Source organism: Oratosquilla oratoria, chromosome 40, assembly GCF_046742065.1.
Source record: "Oratosquilla oratoria isolate Oo_2021 chromosome 40, ASM4674206v1, whole genome shotgun sequence".
Taxonomy (NCBI): Eukaryota; Metazoa; Arthropoda; class Malacostraca; order Stomatopoda; family Squillidae; genus Oratosquilla; species Oratosquilla oratoria.
In genome coordinates, this window is record NC_134816.1 from 6,540,027 (window position 1) to 6,547,526 (window position 7,500).

A 7,500-nucleotide genomic window follows, 5' to 3' on the forward strand; every position below is an offset into this window, starting at 1 on the left:
TATCTATTTACTTATTCATTCGCTTATCTATTTCTTATTTATTTGTTTATTTATTCATTTATTATTTATTTATTTATCTATTTATTTGTTTATTTGTTTATTTGTTTGTTTATTTACCTACATAGTTATTCATATAGTTATTCATCTATTTATCTATTCATTTATTTATCCATTTACTTAAGAGGAGTAGGGACAAAAAAGACAATTTCATCATAGAAGAGATGATGCTGAAAGTGAGGACGGGGAGTATTAGGTGACAAAGGTGGAGGAGGAGGAGAAAGAGTTATCAAACTAGGGTTTTCAGGAAGTTTTCCGGGGATATATGGCTGTATAGTATAGTATATTTGTACATTGCTTGTGATGTTAATGCTTCTACTTAATAAAGTCATTATGATTTAAATGATTTTATAATACTCATTGCAGTAATAATATATAATGAACTAATCTTGATATATTACAATTTTATATTTAGTGACAGATGAATAAGGGTACGGGTAAATGATCTTATAACAGGGGGTTCTTTACAGGATAAAAGGTTGAGGTAGAGCATGATGGCAAGAACAACGACTGTGGTGATCATGGAAGAGGATGGTGATAAAGCAGCAATGAAAATGACAGCAACAGTGATGAATAAAAGATAACTGTCATCAACTATAATCACTAATTTAATCATAAATCTACTTTACAACTTATCCTGACATACAGAAACAATGTCAGTATCTTCACTTTTACGACAAATTCACATTAGCATCACAACCATCACCATTTTCATAGCCGGTGTTAGTCTCATTAATATTTGTATGAAGATTACTATGCTAATGTAGTATGTAGGAAAATTGAAAAAATATTTTTTTAATATTGCTGATGACATTTTGTTACTGCCTTTGGTATTATCACTTTTGATTAACTCATCACAGAACTTAATTATGTTTATATATGTATGTATATACATACATATAACTATATATATATATATATATATATGTGTGTGTGTGTGTGTGTGTGTGTGTGTGTGTGTGTGTGTGTGTTTGTGTGTGTGTGTGTGTGTGTGTGTCTGCGTGCGTGTGTGTGTGTGTGTGTGTGTGTGTATGTGTGTGTGTGCGTGTGTACATGTATATATATATATATATATATATACATATATATGTATATATATACAAGTATATATATACATATATATGTATATATATATATATATATATACACATATATATATATATATATATATCTATATATATATATATTACCAACAAAATGCTAGAATCCCATCTCACAATCAAAGAACCTCAGAATCATAACTACATCAACATATACTACAGAAACACCTTTACTAGTAATTAGAAGAAAAAAAAATGAAAAAGTCATTAAGGATATCATTCAAAAGAATTGCCTTCCTACAAATGAGAACAACAAAATCAGAGTTCTCATCTACTACAAAAATCCCAAAACTTCCTCTCAAAGATCATGACAAACAATTCGTCTAGGCAATCAGACTTCACATCTAGAACTAATGTAGGGTACCAATATCATTGTTCTACAGGGGATTGTCAGCCTCTCCCTCACACCTACATTGGTTTTACTAGATGTAAAGTCAGCCGTCGCCTATCTTTGCATCTACAAGAGGGAGAAATCAAAGTGAATCATAGGAATTTCCACAACGCTGTACTCAGAAGGGATGAATTGATCAATAACACCAAAATTATTGGATCGAGTGATGACCCTAGGAGACTACAATTACTCGAAGCCTTTCACATTAGAGACAAAGCTCCAGTCATTAACATCCAAAGTAATTTAATCTCTATTATCCCATTATATAAAAATAAAAATCCCCCACTCCCCCTTCCCTCTACTCCCTCTCTCCCTTCACCTCCACCTCCTCTCTCACCCTCGGTGACCACACCCGCCTAATCCTCCCCTACACTCCAACCCCCTTACCCCTTGACCTCTGAGATCCCTTTTGTCTGACCTCTTTTGTCTGACCTGATCTCAGGCCTATATATACATCGGTCAACCTCGACTTGTCACTCTCCTTTCTTTCTCTCTTCCCTTTAAATGTAAGTCTTCTTATTTATTTTCACATAATTGTCATCTTTATTATATTCATGTAATTTTGTCACCATTACTGTAACTATCTAATTTTTGTTATTTCAGTTTACTCTTGAAAATGTCTTCTTCAAGACGAAACGTCGAATTCAAATAAGAAAAAATGGAAGAATATAGAGACTTAGTTTCAATTCACCCGGTTAATGGAAAATCTCTAATCAGGAAAATCGAGAATACAAAGAAAAAACTGAATAACTACAACAATGCTGTCGTTTTTAACTCCACGTGTATTACTGAGAACCTGCTCCCCTCCTTTACTATATATACATATATATATATTTATACATATATACACACACACACACACATATATATATATATGTGTGTGTGTGTGTGTGTGTGTGTGTGTGTGTGTGTGTGTGTGTACATACGAGTATATACCGTATATATATATATATATATATATATATATATGTATATATACTGAATAAAATCAATTGCACTGGATGCTTTGATGGTTTTAAGATAGGTATTCTTGATCTTTCGGAAAATCTTCTTATTGATTGTAGAGAGGGCCTAGATAAAGATATTTATTTCTCTCTGATGAGTAGCATAGCTCACTTTTAATACTGTTGTATGCCGACTTGTTTAAATATCTTCTAGTATGAGAGATAACTGTTGACTATGAAGCATGATAGTCAACAAGAAGATTTTCCAAAAGATCAAGAATACCTACCTTAAAATCGTCAAAGTATCCAGTGCAGTTGATTTTGATTAGAATTGTCTGAGAAAAAAAATGTGCCCAAGAAATATATATATATATATACATATATATATATATATATATATATATATATATATATATATATATATCTTTTGGGCAAAGTCTTTCTCTCAAACAATTGTTGTTGAATGCTAAAGCACATGTGGCATCAATGATTTTTAGAGAACATTTCTATAACTTTCTAAGTGTCATTTTCTCTTCATAGTTCTAACTCTGGAGGAAAGTACGAAAGTCGTCAGAGTGGTTTTCCATTTTATACCGATATCTGTTTCAACCATTTCACATGGTCGTCTTCTGGGTAAAACTGATTAAAAATGTGAAATACATTAGAATATAAAGGCCCGTGGGCCGTACAAACAACAGAGAAGAAATAAAAATGTGGAATATGATTGGTGGGAATATGCGGGTGGGCGGTGGCAGAAAGGGGGCCCTAGTCCTACGATGGGTTTATGTCACGTCTCGTCGGGTTGTCACTTCCGGTGAGCAAATGTCTAGATGCACCCTCTAGCCGGGACCTACGGGGAGCTAATGTCACGTCTTGTCGTCTTGGAACTTCCAGTGGGCAAATGTCACGGTGTGCGGGTCTGTTTTTTCTACTGAAACGGAGGACATGATCCGATGACTTCTGGACGGCGTAGTCTACAAATTTCAATGCTCTGAAGAGGCATGCAAGCCCCTCGACATGAGCTACGTCGGACACACGATGACCACCTTAAGAAGGCGACTGCTAGCACACCGAAATAACGGAGCAATTCACCAGCATTACATCGACACTCATGACAAGAAGCCGCGCTTGGAAGACCTGGTCAGGGACACCGAAATAATTCACACAGACTCTAACTACGGACGCTTAATAATTGACGAGACAATTAGTATTACTTTACAGCAGCCTACATTAAACGTTCAGAAGTCATCGGATCATGTCCTCCCTTCCAGTAGAAAAAAAGACCCGCATCTAGACATTTGCTCACCGGAAGTGACAACCCGACGAGATGTGACATAAACCCATCGTAGGACTAGGGCCCCCTTTCTGGCGCCGCCCACCCGCATATTCCCACCAATCATATTCCACATTTTTATTTATTCTCTGTTGTTTGTACGGCCCACGGGCCTTTATATTCTAACGTATTTCACATTTTTAATCACTTTTACCCTGAAGGCGACCATGTGAAATGGTTGAAACAGATGTCGGTATAAAATGGAAAACCACTCTGACGACTTTCGTACTTTCCTACAGAGTTTGAACCACGAAGAGAAAATGATACTTAGAAAGTTGGAGAAATGTTCTCTAAAAATCATTGATGCCACATGTGCTTTAGCATTCAACAGCAATATATATATATATATATATATATATATATATATATATATGTATATATATGTATGTATGTATATATATATATATATATATATATATATATATATATATATATATATATATATATATATATGAGAGAGAGTGATAGGTGGGGAACGGTAAACGAAGATGGGTTAAGAATACATTTATTGTCCTAACGTTTCGATCTCTATTTTTTCACACATAACCCCTCTCACCCGCCCCCCATTCATTCCACCTTATGGATCACAACATCATCCATACACAACCATTCTCCATTCACCCCTATCTTCTGTCCTCTCCCATCCTTCCTCAACAGACATTCCCCTCTTTCCCAAAGCCCCTTTTACCCCATCCATCGATCTCATCCTAGGTCGCCCACTCATGTTCACTCCTTCCACATCTACCTTTCACACCTCTTTTACTAGTCTTTCTTCACTCATTCTTTCCATGTGTCTAAACCATTCCAATACTTTTTCATCCACCCTATCTCTCAACTCCCTTTCCACCCCCGTTCTCCTCCGCACCTCCTCATTTCTCACTCTATCCAGCCTAGTAACCCACACCAATCATATTTCTCAGACACCTCCTCTAAAACACATTCAGACTCCTCCTCTCTTCCTCTCTTATGTTCTATGTTTCTGCCCCATACAGTGCTGTCGGCACAATCACTCCTTCATATAACCTCCTCTCAGCAACCATTCCCAAATGTCTATTTCTCATTGCACTTTTTAATCCACCAAGGCATTTACTCGCTTCTCTCAATCTACATTCGACCTCCATCTCCACTCCTCCCTTTCATGCCACATTCGCACCCAAGTATCTAAAACTATCCACTTCCTCCAGTCTCTCTCCCTTAATTACCATATGAGGAGAGGCTGACAAAACTTGAGCTACAGACATTGGAACAAAGAAGAGAGAGAGGAGACTTGATAACTATTTATAGAATCATGAAAGGCATGGAAATTATTGATAGAGAGGATCTAATAAAATGGGATGGAAGAAATACAAGAGGACACGGAAAGAAAATAGATAAAAGACAATTATAGAAGAGACCTGAAAAAGAACAACTTTCCCCACATGATAAGAGACGTACGGAACAAGTTGGATGAAAATGTGGTGTGTGTAAAAACGATACACGAATTTAAGAACAGGGTAGACAAAATGAGATATGGAGACGGGACACCACGAGCATAGCTCCCCTTGCCAACTAGATAAATACAACTAGGTAAATACACACACACACACACACACACACACACACACACACACACACACACACACACATATATATATATATATATACATATATATATATATATATATATATATATATATATTTGGATGATGGAGAACATAAACACAGGGGAAGGCTCGGAACCCTAAACACTCTAACGTTTCGTTCGCGTAGAACTTCTTCAGAGAGTGTATGTAGAACTGCAATTGAAGTTTATGTACTAAATCTAATTATCTTTTCGGACACTTGGGAAAGGTCGTTTTTCTGACGTGCTTTAGAATTAAAATACTAGTTTCTTTAGCTAAATTGATAAACCCTCCTCGATGATTCGATGAATTATTAGTTGAAATATATGCTGATTCAACAATTCTTCTAGTGAATTTATCAAAACCTTTATGTAGCACTTCAGCTTCTCTCCAGTTTGGTAAATGATCGAATTTTTCCGCATGAACTACTAAAGAATTAGATGTCCTATGTGCTTTTATGTCGTTTTTATGTTCATAAATTCTTATTTTGGCGAATCGTCAAGAGGATTAGAAAAAAGAATTTATGAACATAAAAACGACATAAAAGCACATAGGACATCTAATTCTTTAGTAGTTCATGCGGAAAAATTCGATCATTTACCAAACTGGAGAGAAGCTGAAGTGCTCCATAAAGGTTTTGATAAATTCACTAGAAGAATTGTTGAATCAGCATATATTTCAACTAATAATTCATCGAATCATCGAGGAGGGTTTATCAATTTAGCTAAAGAAACTAGTATTTTAATTCTAAAGCACGCCAGAAAAACGACCTTTCCCAAGTGTCCAAAAAGGTTATTAGATTTAGTACATAAACTTCAATTGCAGTTCTACATACACTCTCTGAAGAAGTTCTACGCGAACGAAACGTTAGAGTGTTTAGGGGTCCGAGCCTTCCCCTGTGTTTTTGTTCTCCATCATCCAAATAATTTGTCTAAAATACTTATCATATATATATATATATATATACATATATGTGTGTATATATATATATATATATATATATATATATATATATATTCATTGTATATATGGGCAAGAGATTTTCTCTCAAGCATGTTTGGTTAAATATACAAACTAGGGATTTAGAGGCCCTCCCTAGCGTAAGGAGATCTAAGCTCCCTGACAGAAGGTACAATACTGATGACGTCACACAACAGCCGACCAATGAGGAAGTAGAATAGTTCGGGAGTCCCAGTCCAGCCCACTAGCCAATCAGAAGCCTCAAAATGAAATATCAGACCTACATTAATAGTATATAAACACAAAAATTCAATCAGATATTCACAGTCTAGCCACTGATGAAGCACTAAGTAGTGTGAAAACGCGTTCTGGCCAGTTTTTCACTTTGGTAAAGCCATGCCCAAAGTAACTTACAAAACAATGTCATATGGTGACATTATAAGACAACTTCCCGTGGAAGGGAAAAAGGTTCTCAGAGAAAAAGAAAAGGCAGATAAAAAACTCTGCAATAATAATCTTGCCATTCAATTTAACCAAATATATATATATATATATATGTATATAAGAATATATGATTATATGTATACATTTATACACACACTCACACACACACACACGCACTCACACACACACAAACGCACACACACATACGCACACACACACAGTGTAGCAAAATACAGCAAATCCACAGCAAAGCCACTTCACTCAGTCGGTGACCCCCCCTGCTAGTCCCCTTATACAGAAAAAGAAAAGTCGGGAAGAAAACCCTATGGACTGCGTCAAAATATCATTCACACATGCCCCCTCCCCCCATCCCCCACCCACTCCCTTCCATGCATCACAGCATCATCCGTATACAACTATTCTCCATTCACCCCTATCTTCTGTCTTCACCCTTCCTTCCTCAACAGACATTCACCTCTTTCCAAATGCCCCTTTTACACCATCCATCCATCTTATCCTTGGTCGCCCCCTCATGTCCACTCATTCCACATCTGCTTTCCACACCTCTAACTAATCTTTCTTCAATCATTCTTTCCATGTGTCTAAACCATTCTAATACTCTTTTATCAACCCTATTTCCCAACTCCCTTTTTAACCCCGCTCCCCTCCT